The sequence below is a fragment of the Crinia signifera genome, chromosome 8, assembly GCF_055691185.1.
Source record: "Crinia signifera chromosome 8, ASM5569118v1, whole genome shotgun sequence".
In the NCBI taxonomy this organism is placed as follows: domain Eukaryota; kingdom Metazoa; phylum Chordata; class Amphibia; order Anura; family Myobatrachidae; genus Crinia; species Crinia signifera.
Genome location: NC_139224.1, coordinates 48692373 through 48710803, shown reverse-complemented (window position 1 = coordinate 48710803; position 18431 = coordinate 48692373). Strand labels below are relative to the sequence as shown.

Here is an 18431-nt window from a genome sequence, read left to right as displayed (position 1 = left end):
TCAACTGTAATTAGATAAATCTTGTTAATTGTATATTCTAGGATATTTTTCCAGTTTATGCATTTGATATATTTAACATATGTATTTAAAATTATGTTTTTTTATGTATTGATTAATTTATATTTATAAATCAGAGACATTGATTTTTCTTCTCTGACCATGAATTTCCTAATCTTAATACTGTAAATATATGTTGGGTCCTGTTGGAGAAAGAGCACTTTATAAACAAAACTATTATTATTATTATTATTATTATTATTATTATTATATAGACAGAGAACACTTCTGTAGGGTGAATAAATTCATTGCATTTCTGGGTTGTTTGTAGTACTTTATAAGTTTCCTATTTCCTCTTGTTTATTCTCATGGATGGCCTGTCCCGAACACATATATGTCTTGAGATCAAAAGAACATTTATTTATACTTTATATTATTATAACACTGGTTGTTTTATAGCTGTGGGATATGCAGCTGTGATAATATCCCGCAGTAAGCTTGTATCCATATGAGTACTACTTAACTCCCCCAAATAGTATATATATAAATAGTATATGCCAATTGAAAAACAAAATGCAGCCTCCTTATACAATGTGCTCTTTAAAGATCTAACACATTAATACATTATTATTATTATTATTATTATTATTATTAGTAGTAGTAGTAGTAGTAGTAGTAGTAGTAGTAGTAGCATTGTTACTAAAAATAATAATAATAATAATAATCATTATATATGATGATTATTACTAACTACTCGTAATTTTATTGTTAACTACTCATCACCTCTATGAGGTGAAGTACAGACAGTGACCACTAGAGGCCACTCGATGGACCAAATGACTCCTTTTTGGGCTAAAAGATGTCATAAATTAAAAGCAATTTTTGCAGATACACTAATTTTTGCAAACTTGCTGGATATGGAGAGAGGGAGCTGTGAAGACAGAGATTGGAGGTAGGAGCAAAAAGGGATTGGGGGTGGGGTGGAGAGTTTGTGGGCTAAAAACTGCCACAGTTTAAAGTGCAAGTACATTGCAGAAGCCATAATTTTGATAAGCTTTTAACTAATAATAATAATATGCACTAACAAATAATTGCTACAGGTGAAAATCCCATCCCTACTGGTAGTTATAGGTATATGAGAAGCCACCGTTAGGCTTTGGAACTATATGAAAGCTGAAGTAGGTAGACAAGTTCTTTTTTTGGTCATGCAAATTGGAGGTGTCTTATAATATCTGTAATCATTTAAAGTGAAGTGTATTAGCCCTTACATTACACTAGTTTTTCTAAAGATAACTGAAGGATGACATCAGAATACCCAGATTATAAATAATCACATCGCAATTCCTGGAGGCTAATGTACAGTAGAGCTGTAAGTAAGCTTTTTTTAATATACTGTATACCTGTATAATATGTGCATTATCATACTGGAAATACACACAAAATCCTAAGTGTCCTACTATTGGCTCCTCACACTCTCCTGTGCATCTCTGAAAAAGGGGTCAAAAGTCATATTGAATGTCATATTGAATGTCCTTGCATTCCAACGTAATGTTGTACTTTTTATCATCAGTCAATTTTATTATATAGATTTGCATTTGGTCTGCAGTTGGGCATAGGAATATGATTTTGTTTTAAAAAGAAAAAGATGTTAAGATTGTATTTTATATTATCTGCATTTGCATTTTACACGTTCAATACAACTTTAGAATGTATTAATAACCCTGTCCAGACACAGATAGTTTAATGAATGAAGCATTTACAGTACTAGTTCTAGAATATCACGATCAAGCCTTATCTCCTGGCATAACAGACATATACTGTACTGTATACTACTGTTTTATCCTGTTGATGCATTTACTACTGTTTTCTTCTGATGTAAAATTATACATGTGTGTCCTTGGCAAAGCTGGATGCATTTTTTGATGTGTTACCTTTGTGTTCTGTCTTTTTTTGTGGCACATCTAGCATTCAGCCATCAGCCTCGGTGTGTATTTATTTACAAGAGTAGTGACATACACATACCTTGTGTGATATCATTGTGCACTATATATTTATAAAATACATGATGGGTTTCCTTTAGAAAGCTAATGAAAACGGACATGACTTTGATGAAAACATAAAATACTTTCAAGGCTTGTAACAAATTAACATGATACTTGAATTCTTCAGCATATGAAGGATTATGGCTACATTTGTATTGTATGCTTTATTGTTCTTTTATGCAGTGAAGATAGCTGGTCATATGGCAACTCAGATAATCAGTGAAAGCTTCAATTAGAATGTGATAGGATTGATTTATTATAGAGACAGAACTTGATGACTTTTCCTACAGCCTTTGACATTTTCACCCTGAGTTTCATTGGACAGATAATACCCTATTGTCTGTTATTTATTATATATTGATTTTTCTCTTTTTTTAGTCATCTGGGCAATTGTAAAGAGATTATTTACTGATATCTCTTGAGTAACCAGTTTCAGTACAAATCTTAAATTTGGGATATTTTTCCCCCCAAATGCAGGCCATTGTGCTTGGAAAAAAATCAATTACTTAGGATAAAGGCTTATGCTTTAATTAAATGATACACCTATATACAAATAAAGAATAGGCGTTCTGGGTACAAAATGAGCCAATAGTACATGAACATAGTTGTTCAACAATCACAAGTAAAAAAAAGTTATCTCTAGGTCTAAATATTAGTCTGCTACTTTATCTTGTATCTTTATGCTGCAATAGACGTATCGAATACTCCTTGTCCTAGTATGCCAGATATAAATTATATTAATTACTTGTTTATGAAGATGTCATCCCTATGCATTGAGGCCAACGTGGACCTAATCAACTGATTCCAAATGTGCAATTGTGTTGCACGCTATGTCCCATTCACTTGAGCAATTGGACTGAAATTGAGTCCCAGTAGTTGGCCTGATATAGCCCCAGACACAATCCTTATTCACATGCTAATGACTGATGGTTTCAGGACTGTCCATTCTCCCGCAGTGTGCATGTGCTGCTGATTTATTCAATCATCATGCAGCATGAAATAATAAAATTATTTAAATACTTGTAAGTGGAGCTCCATACTTAAAAAAGGATTCCTTCCCTGTAATCAGCGTGCTCAGGTCCTCTTCGGCTGTTGCTGCTTTCGATAATGCAGCCTTTACAGGAGTGTATACAGGGCTTAAAGTGGTCCTGGAGAGGAGGTTGAACTCTGTTCCCCTAACAATGACCCCCCCCCCCCCGTTAGGCAGAGCCTAGACCAGTGCCATGGCATTTGTGCCCTACAACCCATAAAGGGATAATGGTCCCACAACACATGGTAGCACATTCGTATACACATTACACTGCATTTAGTGCCCTTGATTCATATTAAACCGCACTTTACATTACATACGTCGTACCAGAAGAAGAAGCCGCTGGGACAGGTTTTTCTGTAGGAATTACTTTTCAGGACTTTGGTAGAGGTGGAACTCAGTTCCCCCTACCATTAGAGGTGGTGGAACTCAGTTCCACCCTGTTCCCCTTCACTTTAACCCCTGAGTGTATACAACCCGGGCAGCAGTTTAAGAGATAGCCGGTATTCGGAATAGGATAACGCGTTTCCCAGTGGCTTCCTCAGCCACGTCAGCGGCTTCCTCAGAATCCTCCGGAGGTACTTCCCAGTACCATTACCACTGAACACGTGACCTCCAAAAGACGCAGACTTGGATGTGTCTGACTCAGAAACAGGCTCTTATTACTTATATATATATATATTTGCCTGTAAGCTTTTTGTTTTTGTGTGCATCTATTGAGCAAAGTCATCAATTTTCACTTGGTTTGATATACATCGTAGTCATGAGTACATAGTTGCAGCAGTCCTATCCTTCATGCTAAACAAAACATATAAACTAGTTGTATTTACGCTTCTGTGCAGTGTCCACAAAACAGGTTGCTCAGGTTGCTTACTTCTACCCTTATTATTGCTACTACATCTGCTATTGCTGCTGCTGCTGCTACTACTACTACTACTACTACTACTACTACTACTACTACTACTAATATTACTACTGCTATTATCCCTACTAATACTGCTGCTGCTGCTACTACTACTACTGTTGCTCTCTAATACTGCTACTGCAAATACTAATATTACTACTACTGATAATACTAATACTACTACTATTGTTGCTACTACTGTGGATACTGCTGCTACTTCTAATTTTACAATTAATACATATAATGCTACTGTTAAGGCTACTGCTACTATAGCATGTAATGCAATTACTACAGCTAGTACTCCTATTGATACTATTGTGACTGCTGCTATGAATGCTGCTATAAATATCACTGTTGATACTACTACTATTACTGCTGATGCTACTACTATTACTACTAATGCTGCTGCTATTACTACTACTATGACATCTTCACCAGGCTAAGGCACATGAAGCCATAGAGTACCCCTATTTTACTATTTTTATATCCATGATATATAAAAGTATATTTCTTAGTTTACTTACTTTTGCCATTTTTTGGGGGTTACACCATCTACGGTGGACAAACAAAGTTCCAAGGTCTGGGGACCTACAAAGAAACCTTTATGTGTACAGTGTTACAGCTGAACTTGTAAGTTGAGTACACCCTATGCTTCCTGTGTTATCACAGTGATTGGTGAACGTAGTTGCGGGTTCCATATGAAGTAAAAGATACTTTTATGTGATGATAATTACCTGGAACAATGTGAGTCTGGGGCACGCCCATATATCTAATTGTAAAGGGAGATAAAAGATACCTTTATAGGAAGAATGTATGTCACACTTGCGTGAGTACGATATGTTATTTATTTGATCAAAAGAATATAGAACTTTGTTGTAAATTCCTTTTTACCTCTACAAAATATATGATACAATTTGGCTTCTTTTTTCCCTTCACATATCTGACTACGGAGGAGAAAAGAAGATCCTGAATCATATAAGAATACATATTAGGAAAGAAAAATCAATAGAAAGGACATCGTGTGTACACTTGTGTTATCTACATCTAGGTTGTGAGTGCAGTGTGCAACAGGCGATTATACTACATACATATATTATATATTTCTTTCATATATGTTAAAGTGGTAGGAGCACAATTGAGGGGAATATCATACCTCTCTTTTCACTACTACTACGACTACTGCTGCTACTACTAGTAATAGTGTAGCTACTATTACTACTACTACTGCTACTACTACTAATGATGCTACTAATATTGATACTACTACTACTGCTTCCACTACTACTACTGATACTACTACTACTACTGCTGCTAATACTACTACTACTACTGATATTGACACACTACTGCTGTTATTGCTACAACAGCAGCTGCTACAACTATTAGTAATACTACTACTACTATTGCTACTCCTACTAAAAATATTGATACTGCTACTACTAATAGTGTTGCTGATACTTCTACTACTACTACTATTGTTGCTTTTATTGCGGATACTGCTGCTGCCATGACTACTAATACTACTATTTTCACAATTTACACTGTTACTCCTACTACTATGGCTACAGCTACTACAACAAGTACTGTAACCGCTACTGCTGTTACTACTATTGATACTATTACTGCTAAAACTACTACTATGAATTCTGCTGCTGATACTACCATTATTACTGCTGCTGCTACTATTGCTATTACTACAACTACTACTACTACTGCTGCTGTTGCTGCTGCTACTGCTACTACTGCTGCTGCCAGTACTAGTGATACCACTATGAATACTGCTGCTGCTATTACTTCTACTACTACTGCCAGTGGTGTAACTATAAATTTTGCTTCCCCCCCGGGCTCCTCTCCAGCGTGTTTCCCCAGCGCGTGACGTGATGACTTCTCACGCATAACGGAGAAGCTGAAGTACTGTAGGATAAAGGAAGAGAGCCCAGTACACACTGCTGCTTCCCCTGGCTCCGACGCATCCCAGGCCACCCTAGCTTGACTATCCATCCACCCATCCTGTACACAGTAGCCAATAGCCGGCTCTGTGTACAGTCAATTGAATCAGTGGAGGGATTTGTTGTCCCTGCTATGGCCGCACCCGTGCTGCAGCTGAATCGCCTCTGGTGCTCAGCCAGTGGGCAGTGGCAGGCAGCAGCATGTCAGTGTGTAGAAGCAGTAGTAGTAGCATATAATATATACTATTTATTAGTGGTGGGCAACGATTAAAATTTTTAATCGCGATTAATCGCATTAAATTTTTGCGATTAACTGCAATTAATCGCATTTTTAGGCACAAAGGTGCTGCTTACCTACAATCTCGTAGCCAAGAGTGCCATGCTAGTTGCCAGGGGGGATTACAGGCTTGTTGCCAAGGGGGGATTGCATGCTCATTGTCATAGGGGGTTCCATGTTCGTTGCAAGAGAATCCATGCTCGTTGCCAGGGGTGATTACATGGTCTTTCCATGCATGCTGTCATAGTGGGTAATGTTGATCATTGCCAGGGGGGAATACATGCTTGCTGCCATGGGGGTTAAATGCTCATTGTCAAGGGGGAGATAAATCTTAATTGTGAGGGGGAGCAGCGCCACCAGTCAGATCTGTGTCTCCCCACCAACGGCAGCAGTGCTAGGCATTGATCGGCAGCAGAAACAACCAGCACCTCCCCACTAGCCTGCGCAGAGTCTCTGACAGTAGAGACTCAGCACCCCTCCAAAGATGGCCACCGCAGCAGAGGAGACAGCCGCTAGAGGTACAGAAGTACTTCTAGCGTGTCTTTTTCTCTGGCGGCGGCCATTTTTGGATAGCTGTCAGAGACTCTGCGCCTTCGCGACGCCACTACCCCTGCCGCCAGGCGCCCCCCCCCAGCGTTAACGGCGTTAAAAGATTTAATCTGCATTAAGGTGCTGGTGCGTTATTAATGCATTAACGTGCCCAGCAATACTATTTATATATACTATTTATATATACTATTTACGTAACACAGAAAATATAGACAGAATATGATTGTTTGCTATTTGCAACATTACCACATTCATTTTTTAGATGCTTTGTAAATTTACCCCTACTATTACTACTACTACTACTACTACTACTACAATTTTGTATATGATCTTTCTTTGCATTTTTGTTGATTACTACATGTAGCCATATTGGTCAATGTGCCACTGAACAATTAAGAGCGGAGCATTGCAATGGGTTTCTTATTTTGCATAAATGTCGGAGCCCTGTTTCTGTTTTGCAGAAAACATTGCTAGTATACATCAAGGTCAATGTACAGAACAGAGTTTATTTTGAGAATAAGCCAAACAGCTTTCTCAAGACTGTCTCCATAAGCCCCAAGCGAGTTGTACCACAGGTGCTAGGGGCCTTGGCTAAAATCTTTCTACAAAGCCAACTGCTGGTAGAAAACCCATTTAAAGTAGTGTTGTTACTACTAAAGATTCTAAAAGCATTTACAGAAAGTCTTGGCTCTTTGTTGCCATCTGTTGGGCACAAATATTACTTGCAGAGCTCTAATTTTGCTTTCAATATACATGCTGCAATTGAGTCCTTTGCCAAACAATAAATCAAACTATTTAAACACATTTATTCCAAAGTGCAATGCCAGATACAGTGTTACATCTTCACTGTGTGCATCCTGTAGCCAAGCAGATAATGCTATATACTCAATTCAAGCAGCTGAGTAATACAATACAATTCAATGAACCTATTGTTTTTAAAACAATGCGATCAATGTCACAACTGCATCAGAGTCTCTGGTACTTCAGATAACAAGCAATAAATACTTTGAACTACCCTTGCAAAGTACTGCATATGAAAACAATTACTTTTTTATTTTTTTTAAATGTTGCTAAACTTAAAAAAGTCATGAAAATTAATTTGAATTCCAGGTGATGAAGATGATGATAGTGGTTGAGAAAGAAAGAGAGGGAGATACTGTAGAGGCTGGGGGAAGGTCAGGGGAGCACTAGATTCTAGAATCTCTAATACTGTGTACACACGGGGGCGATAGGGGCATAATCGCTGGGAATATGGTCGCTGGCGACCATATTGCCAGTGATTGGGAGTGTGCCCCGGCGATAAATCGCCGGGTGAGCGTTCCCGTTTACAGCCCCTTTCTAATCGCTGGTCACAGGAGCTTGCTCCTGCGACCAGCTAATTACCTCTGCGGCACCGCCAGCAGAGGTTCCTTTTCATCAGCGACCATATCTGGTCGCTGATGCAAAGGAGACACTGGGCAATATATTGCGCAGCAATATATTGCTAGCAATATATTGCTGAGCAATATATCTCCCCTGTGTGTACGGGGCTTTAATAAGAGTTAAATAAATCTTCACACTACTGTAAAATGTTAATTTCAAAAGATATTCGAAAGGTAGAATGTAAGAAAGTTTATTCACTGACTGATTGATATAGAATAGACTATTAAGTTGCACTCTTCTTTTTACTAACATGTGCAGAGAGAGTTAAAGGGAATACACACGGGGCAACTTCAGACCCTTTTTTAATTGATCTGACAAGATCACTTAGAATGGGAGCATAGATCGCTCCGTGTGTATGCTCCATAGAGATAGTGATGCGCGGTCCTGTACTTGCACTGGCATTCCCTAGATTGCGGGGCTTTGCCTATTAAAAATAGGCAAAGCCTCGCCCAGCAGGATTGCTCAACATACCGCATCGTGGTGTGCTGAGCGGGTGCAGCGTGTTGTGTTCTGAGTGATCGTGCTGCAGCATGTTGCTCAGCCAAAAGCCGGATCGCCCCGTGTGTATAGGGCTATAGATTTGTGAGGGTTGTATTCAAACTGAAATCTAAATTGTAGCTTTAAAATAAAGCGGCCAGTAGTTACCACGCACATATATATTAAGCTTTAACAAGAGATAAATGCAAGGATGATAAAGAGAGATAAACGTCCAGCCAATCAGCTCCTTATTGACTTTTTCAAACACAGCCTGTAACATGGCAGTTGGGATGTGATTGGCTGGACGTTTATCTCTTTTAATACATCTGCCCCAAAATAGCTCACCCAAATCTAAATCTAGAAATGACATCTGCCCCACTGTGCAATAAGGTTGCTTGATACTGTAATTTGCTTTACTTGCAAACATGAAGCAGACCTTTTGTCCCGTATAGCATACTTCTCAAGCTAATTCTAACTTTGGGGTCTATTTCTTATTCTTGAATGGAGAGAAATTGGATGGAGATAATGGACAGGACATGTTACAGGCTGTATTTGAAAAATGGCAGAAGGTGATTGGTACTTTATCTTTATTAGAGCTTTGTGGTATTAATGATTTAAACAGTACATTACATGAAAGGCCGGTGGTAGCCCTGACGATAAGGTTGGCCGTAGACCATTGATGGGAGCAGATGATATTGCCACTGATGCTGGAGTTCCAATAACTTTGCACGATCAACTATAAAGCATCCTCTATGATAGTTTTTTGTTTATTTGGTGCCGGGACACAAAGCCTAGCTCTGTTCCCCAATGTGACCCGTGAAGCCCTGTCCCCACCTTTGATTGGCCCACAGTTGAGTAACAATTTAGGAATGACCATTGGTGGGTGAAACCACTGATTATTCCTCTGACAATGGTTTTATTCCATCGAGGTTGACCAACAATGATATCATCAGTGGTGGCCATTGGGTTTGGTTGTGCTATCATAGCAATATGTCACACCCTCAATGTATAAATGTCAGGAAGGAGCTAGAGCCAGCTGTTTCACATCTGTAGGTGTGCTTTTCCTTTATAGTGATGGAACAAGTTTCATATGAGGATGCTGAGGGGTTTTTAAAATGTATAGGCTGAGTTATTTTATGTATATTAATCAGTGCAAATTGGCCCATTATTCATAGTCACTCTAGGGTCAAAATATACTGGCCACGTGCCCTGACTTCTGCTTGTCTCTGTTGTTAGATAATTAACTAAAATATATAGTCGATATCTCTCTTGGTGCTGTCTAGGCTTTCACTCTATCTATCTATCTATCTCTCACTCACTCACTACCTCTCTCTATCTCACTTCAATGCTCCTATCCTCTGCCTCCCTCTCTTACTCCAGCTCTCTCTTCGTTCTCGTGTGTGTGTGTGTTTCTCTGATTAGCAAATATGTCTGCTGGAAAATGTTAAATACTGTTTAGTATGCCGAACTGCATGCATGGTAATAGACTTTTGTCCAATTAGTGGTATGCATTAAATAAATATAGAGTGTAACTGAACTCAATAAGGAACTACTGTTACAGTACAAATGGTATCACTTGCATTTTATTTTAGCATACCCATTTCAGCTGGCACTGTGCACAGCTAGTGCTCGCTATATCACTATCAGTCATGCTCTATTCTTGGAAATTTCACAGACTGTCCCCTGAGCATGCTCAGTATTAGGAAATGTCAGCCTGTGCTCTGAGCATGCTCAGTGAAAGTAAATGTTACAGCCTGTCATCTGAGCATGCTCTTTGTTAGGAACAGGGGTTAGATTGGGGGGGATTGGGTGGAGCTGAGTTCCACCACCTCTGCACAGTAATTTCAACAGAAAAGAGTGTCCCAGCAGCTTCCTATTCTGCCATGTCATATGTGATGTCAAGCCACCAAGAGGTACTACTGCTGTGGGCATTGCATGTAAGGGACACTACTAATGTGGGTATTGTGTATAATAAACACTACTCTATGGCATAAATGTATAAGAAGTACTGCTGTGTAGTTTAACATGAATAAGGGGCACTACTGAATGATACAGTATAATGCGGAGAAGGAGCACTACTGTGTGTTATAACTTGAATAAGGGGCAATACATGTGGTATAATGGGAATATGATTGTGCTACTGTGCTGAGTAATTTAAATTGGGGTAATATTGTGTGACCATGCTCTTTCCTTGTAAGACCACTGTCCTTTATAAAGTATGGAAGGTAGGGCACACATTTATAGTTTGCAGGAGTGCCAAAAACCCTGGCACTGGCCGGCCTCTCTTAATGGGAGAGGGGTGGCTGGCAGGGGAAATAAGTTCCACCACCTCTCCGGGACCAGTTTAAGCCCTTGTTAGTCTCAATCTGTCCTCTGAGCATGCTTAGTGTAAAGAGATGTTACAGCCTGTGCTTTGAGCAAGCTCAGTGTTAAGAGATGTCACAGCCTGTTTTCCGAGAATGCTCTGTGTTTGGAGATGTCACAGCCTTTGCTCCGAGCACACTCTGTGTTAGGAAATGTCACAGCCTGTCCTCTGTGCATGCTCTGTGTTCGGAAGTGTCACAGCCTGTCCTCTGAGCATGCTCTGTGTTAGGAAATATCTCAGCAAGTCATCTGAGCATGCTCTGTTTTAGGAGATGTCACAGCCTGTCCTCTGAGCATGCTCTGTGTTTTAGGAGATGTCAGAGCCTGTCCTTTGAGCATGCTCTGTGTTAGGAAATGTCTCAACCAGTCGTCTGAGCATGCTCTGTGTTTGGAGATGTTACAGCCTGTTCTCTGAACATGCTGGGATGTCCAATCTCCGAATGACCACATTACACCCAAATTCTCATTCTGATCCATCGGAATCGGGTAAAAAGTGGTCATATCGGGTATGTTCTTATATTTATGTGGGCAGGATGTGATTGGTTGGTGGTGTTAACAACAGCTTATGGTTGTCGACAATATTGATTTTACTTATATTGGAGTACGGGGAACTGTGTACCCTTTTCCTGTCACTTCTAGTTTATTTTATTTCAAATAAGCGAAATGTGTGTGACAAAGATGTGACTATACAGTGCACATTTAATACTGCACATTTTTTATGTGCTTATAAATGATGTTAATAACAGATAAATCATTTTATGAAAAGGCAAGAATTGTAATTGGAGGCTTAAAATAACATACTACATGTATAAATAATCATCTACATTCTAACCAACTAAATCTAATTTGAGTAATTTACATTTTTTAAGCAATCCTGTAATCTATTGTTTTTTGTGTATTTATATAAGACGCCACACATTAAAAACTGCTATATGTAGACAACAGTATTCACTATGCAATAAAAAACACATTATTAAGAGAATAGAAATTAATAGAAAAATACAAATTATATTACTAAAAGGTGTTACAAATGTAAGTATTATAAATTAATACAGAATACAAAATCAAAATGAATAAGTGTATTTGGCAATAAAAAGTGCAAATATAATTTTTTTGTCAAATATTTACAGAGTTGACATTGTATGTTGCCTTTGGTAAGTGTGTCGCATATTTAAACACAAACACAACAAAAAAACTGTTGGATTAAATTGAGCATTCGAAATGGCTGTATTCCTAAAATCCAAATAGCAAACACAATCTATTGTTCAATTGCAACTGAATATTTACAAATATTAAATAAAATGTTTTGTTCATATGGATGATTTATTAAAAATAAACCTGAATATACAGTGCATGCCCAAAATATGCTGACACTGTACTGTGGGTGTAAAAACAAAAGGCATCGCATATGAAAACAATATGGTGGACAAGAATGATGGATTACCGAGGGATTAAAAATTCTAGATATAAGTCAACAATCAAGATATCCTGTTCTAACAAACCAACTGCACTGACCAAAAACAGTATGGTTTCCCTAGAAGACTTGTTTGTTCTGCTAAAAAAAAAGCAGATATTTCCATTATTAACAAACAATTCTAAATATCAATAACTTGATACACATTGATTATCCAAACCCAGAAGATCTTCCATTCAGGGATAAAATAGAACGAATTATTGTTTTGTATATAGAAGTTTAAACTTTAACATTCTTGTATTTTTTGTGTGTTTTTTATATTATATCTAAAAAAAGTCAACCACAGATTCTTGTCCTTGGAGATAAAAAAAGCATAGCTCTTTTGACCTTGGGCTTTTTGAATAATGTGATATATGTCAGAAACTATAACTGACCCATTTTCTTTGAATACAAGATAGAAGCTCAGTCACAGTAGACGATACAAAAATGCGTATAAAAAATACACACACTAGCAAAAAATAACGAAGAACAAAATCACAGAAAGCTGAATTATACTGATAGCTGTCACATCAATGTGCACAAATTAATTGTAGCTGTTCATGTGCTGCAAATGTTAATCCACCACAACAAAAGCTTTTTTCTAGGAAATGTGGTTATATTTGAATTTAATGGTGATTAAAATAGAAAGGTTTTTCAATGCTTTAGTAAAAAAAATAAATCCATGCTGTATTTAAGATACATGTCAATATCTATAGCACTAGGAATAAAACTGAGCCAACGCAGTCTCATTTGCAATGGCTTGAAATGAGCAAGGCAAACAGAGCAGGAACAACAGAACCCAAGAACAACCTGCTTAGATCAGAGCGCGGTCACTTTCAACTACAACTTGCAGATAGTAATTCATTCTACATCCATTGCCTATAAAGATAGTGGAAGTGGAAGCTGTCTAAATTTTCTTTGCTTGTTTAATTTTACAGTATAGTACTCATCTTAGCATTGACAATATATAATAATATAGAGGTATAGTAACATAAAGCATATAGTATATATGCTCATGAATAGTCAAAGGAAACATTCCCAAAATGAGAGTCCCGATACCTACACAAATATTTGTTTATCCCATTGGCCACATACTGTGTAAATATTTACAGAAACATTGGTTTATGAGTTTGGTTTATGAGTTTCATTGACAAGTTAATATCCTTTAGGGAATTCTATATATTTACCAAATATGCTAAGGATTACTTAATATATGCAATTTCATTTAATTTCATCCGATAAAATACAATATTGCGTACAGTTCATTTTTAACATATTATTTCGTATGTTTATGCTAACATGATTCATATGTAAGAATCCCAGATGAATAAAATGGTCCGTTTTGATTATGTTAATTCACATGTATGCATTTACCCTATGTAAACCCTGTATCTTATATACATTGAAACAAATGCATTTGGTTTCTATAGCTAACAGTAAGAGGCTCGTTTCTATAAAGGTCATAAAAGGTTTCGCTCCTTATACTGTTTACGTCAGCTCTTAACTTTTAAACATTGTAGCCACAATAGAATACCCCACTGTGACATTTGTATCCTGATTTTCCTGTGACACAGCATCAGTCCATATCACCTGTAAACTGCAGCACAGCAGAGCGCACCTACAGTACATTGCATATCCAGTTTGAATCTTGTGCATTGGATCAGCTGTGTTCAGCTATCACATCCACACATGCAAAGTCCCACTGGGATTAATAAATCAAATACAAGCTGGAAAGCAAGTGAACGCACTGTAAAATGAATGAAAGCATCTATACTATTCATCAGTAAGTACATGCTGCTATTGTTTCCATAAATGTGAATACACATTTCTGTCTGAAAGCAAATGAAACATGTTTATAGAGTTTAGAATCAGAATAAATGTGCTGCTTTGGATTCACTATAGGATAATTATGATGTGTGACATGCAAAGTTAGTTCCCATTTATGCAATGATATAACCTACCTGATACAGATGTGTCTCTCTGGCCAGGGTTCATTTTGTGTTCATTTCAGCACCACACAGTAGAAATTCAGCTGTTCTCAACACCAATTCTGCTCAGTACAGCCCTAATTCAGCAGTCTCAACCTCCACATCAACATTTAGACACACCTCTCTCTATGTCATTTGCTACTCTCTACATCTCTGGAATAAATGAAAGGACCTGAGCTGCACAAAATGTGGATATATTCCATTATTCCATTACATCGTCCTATGCGGGTATTCAACCCTATAAAATTCACTTTCACTTTTGTTAACACAAAATCTGCTACTGATTTATAAATGAAATGTGAAATAAATTCCACTGATCTGCATGCATTGTCGGTGATTGTTCTTGTAAGGACTGTCAGGGAAATATCACATTAAGTACAAAATGAGTATACTGTCACCATCCAGGTCTTCATTTTCAATGATGCCTCTGTGAATTAAGACAGGGACAATCACCGTGGAGGGTAAGGTTCATGGATAGTGTATTATGGTATTTTGTTACATATTTGCATATCATACAGTAATTATATAATCTATCTATCTATCTATCTATCTATCTATCTATCTATCTATCTATCTATCTATCTATCTATCTATCTATCTATCTATCTACAGTATCTATCTCATACAATGTCTATATATCTCATACAGTATCTATCTATCTATCTATCTATCTATCTATCTATCTATCTATCTATCTATCTATCTATCTATCTATCTATCTATCTAATACAATATCTATCTATCTATCTATCTATCTATCTATCTATCTATCTATCTATCTGTCTATCTATCCATCCATCTATCGTCTCATATAATGTCTGTCTGTCTGTCTATCTATCTATCTATCTATCTATCTATCTATCTATCTATCTATCTATCTAATACAATATCTATCTATCTATCGATCGATCGATCTATCTATCTATCCATCTATCATCTCATATAATGTCTATCCTATCTATCTATCTATCTATCTATCTATCTATCTATCTATCTATCTATCTATCTATCTATCTATCTATCTATCAACTATCCAATAGTTGGTTTCCTAAGGCACCAATGTTTAAGGGGCATTTGAAGTCCTGGAAAAGTGGTGTAATGTCACTCATACATTGCTTCCTATGCTCCCCCCTCATCCACACTCCTGCATTGTGGAGTTGTTGGCTGCTGTTTTCAATGTCAATGATATGCCACAATGCAACACTACAAGACTAAGGATCAGGAAATGCCAATCACACTGTGCTTTCAGTGGATTGGAGCTACCACCATCCTATTGGCTGGAGAGCGGGACATTTCAAATTTTTCAAAAATGAATCTATCAATTGCTCTGAAAGGGAACAGCCCCTGTATGGCCAGGGCCCTCTGGAAGCTTGGTCCTGTTACATTTGCCTTTGTATACTCCTATCAATCTATCTATCTTAAACTCACCATCAGGTATTCTTATGCTTAAACCATTAACACTTAATATTAACCTAACTTAACTTAAAATAATGACACGAACACAAGTGCTGGTGTTTCAAATAATGAATGTCAAATTTATTATTGACAACTTGACTAGAACTATAAAAATAGTGGCGGCACCAAAGAATGGTCAGAGGAAAGAAAAAGGGGGGCAAGATCACCATACCATTCACACACCACTGGTGATCAACTCTCCCTGCACAACCACCCAGGCTGGTGGTGGCAGCTATCCTCCGTGCAAGAAGTATGGCTCATGACAATCAATGTCGGGAGAGCGCACCCACTATCTAACACGCTATTTCATCTACACAAAAATGACCGTTCTTTACTACCAAGCTAACATCCACGTTCAGCACCAAAACCTTAACACAAAAACAAGTCAGCCAAAAACAGAGCCACTCCCTTCGGGCTCAGATGCACACCATCAGCTCTATAAAGCTCCTCCCTCTGAAAGACAGTACCATCATGGCGGAAGACACCTCCTCCATTTGCCAACATATAACGTTCCACAGCTATATTGACCTTCCTGCACGAACTATCAACTCGAGGGCAGGATCCAGCCTACCTCCATACTCTCCTGGGTATCATCGCAGACCACACCAGCTGACACGCTGGCCAAGCCTGCGCAATGATGTGGAAGTCCCTAATAATAAAGGACCGCAACTCCAAAGTCATACACCGGCCGACATCATTGCCCCCCAGATGAATAATCAAAACCCTGGGAATGTCATATCTCTGCAGGGCCCTCAACAACTAGTCCTGAAAGGCACACCATCGCCTCTCACGCCTATTCACCTAACCTCACTCACTTCAGGGTACACGCACATTAGAGGCCAAAGCCACCCTCAAAGCCCATTATATGAAGGAATAACCCATGACCCACACACTCCTGGCATCCCGTCAACCTGCAACATGTTAAAAGAATTAGCAACAGCGTCCACAAATGCAAATTAACCACACACATGACAGAACTGGTATTTAGTAAGCGGAGACCTGTCCCCATGCATCAACCATGTGCCAGGTCGGTCAGGTTGCACCAGTGGGAAAGCCAAAGTCAACTCCACTGGGCACAGCCCTTCCACAGTTGCATATGCCAACTGAAACAGGGTAGCATATGTCCCGGAGGCCACCCAACAGTGGTGGAAGCAATGTGATATTGATAGGTCAACTTTGGTCGGTGACCACCGGTGAGTCCCGCTGCCAGCCCCACAAAGCCCTAGAGACAAGAAATGACGAGACAGGTCTGTCAATCCATACAATGAAGAAAAGAAGGATACACCAGAGAGCACCCTCCTCACCGCGGCAACAGAATAACCCAATGAATAAAGATTCCAAACAAAAGCCCCATAGCCACCCTAAACGTTTTACCTGTCTGCTCGGAGGATAGCCTGAATTGCTCCCACTCATGCCACCCATCCTGGTAGTACCGCAAGGTCCTGGGCGCGATGGCCTGCATAGCTAAGCCCTCCATGCTGGCCTGATCATCTGCCAAACATAAGGGGGGCAGGACTCACCAACTAGACAAGCCGCAGGTGCCAATGCCCGAAACTTTGCCCAATCGCCCCTAGACAGTGCATCAGCTAAAGAATTCTCCACCCCCGCCACATGCCTGGTGATGGACTGGATGTTGAGCAGCAAACAATGCAAGACCAAACGCGACAATAATCGCAGCACAGGGAGGGAGGATGACCCTTGGTGATTAATCGCCTGACCCACACCAAGGTTATCACACCAAAACACTATATTGGAATCCCTCAGGCTATCCCCCCACAGCTCAAGCACCACCACAATGAGGAACAACTCGAGCAGTAGCATGTTCTTTGTGAGGCCTTTGGATACCTGGAATTGGTCCCAGAGGGCTGAGTGCCACAGAATATAGGCATCATGGCAGTTCCCTGGGTAGCCTGCAACCACACTGAGGATTTTTAGGTTAGCATCACATACCACCTGCACGTTCAGAGATTGATGCCCACGCCTATTGACGTAGACGAGTCCCCTCACATGCGGTGCCTGAAGCCCAATGTGGGTGCAATCTATGGCTCCCAGCACGTTTGGGAATGCTGAGAGCCAATAGAATAGAAAGTTCTGACACTCGGACTCTGATATATGTACTGATATATGTATGCCACAACTTCTTGAAAGCAAGTTGATATGCTTAGAGAAAGTGGCTTGTGTAGAGGAGAGAGTCGGCAGCAGAGAGGAGTGGAGGAGTATTCGCCACGGGGATGCCCCCGGAGCCAGAAGCGGCTCCAGAAGATGGCGTGAGCGGCAGATGGGACGTGTGGATGTCTGGATCAACAGTGAAGATCCCCAGCATCCACCGCAGTGGAGTAAGCGCCACTGGCCAGGATGGACCAGTGGCAGAAGGAAAAAGAAGCTACCGGTGAAGCCTCCCGGGAGTGGGAAGCAGAAGAGCTGGTGAAGCTCCCTCCCTGGAGGCTCTCCCAACTACAGGTAAGTGGCCAGTGGCCACCAACCCCTGCAGTCCCCCTAGACCACCAGGGTTCTGGCTCCAGGC

The 18431-nt window shown here is 39.4% G+C and overlaps 1 protein-coding gene and 1 long non-coding RNA gene across 2 annotated transcripts in view; one reads left to right on the top strand and one right to left on the bottom strand.

Moving 5' to 3' along the window:
- Nucleotides 1-14581, bottom strand: part of SLC6A1 (solute carrier family 6 member 1) — a 159226-nt gene extending 144645 nt beyond the window's left edge. The window contains exon 1 of the mRNA XM_083156320.1: nucleotides 14426-14581. The gene's annotated coding sequence lies outside the window, so the exon portion shown is untranslated. The remainder of the gene's footprint in view (nucleotides 1-14425) is intronic.
- The window catches only part of LOC146026013 (uncharacterized), a 61193-nt gene continuing 56873 nt past the window's right edge, over nucleotides 14112-18431 (top strand). The window contains exon 1 of the long non-coding RNA XR_014454339.1: nucleotides 14112-14247. This is a non-coding gene — a long non-coding RNA (uncharacterized LOC146026013). The remainder of the gene's footprint in view (nucleotides 14248-18431) is intronic.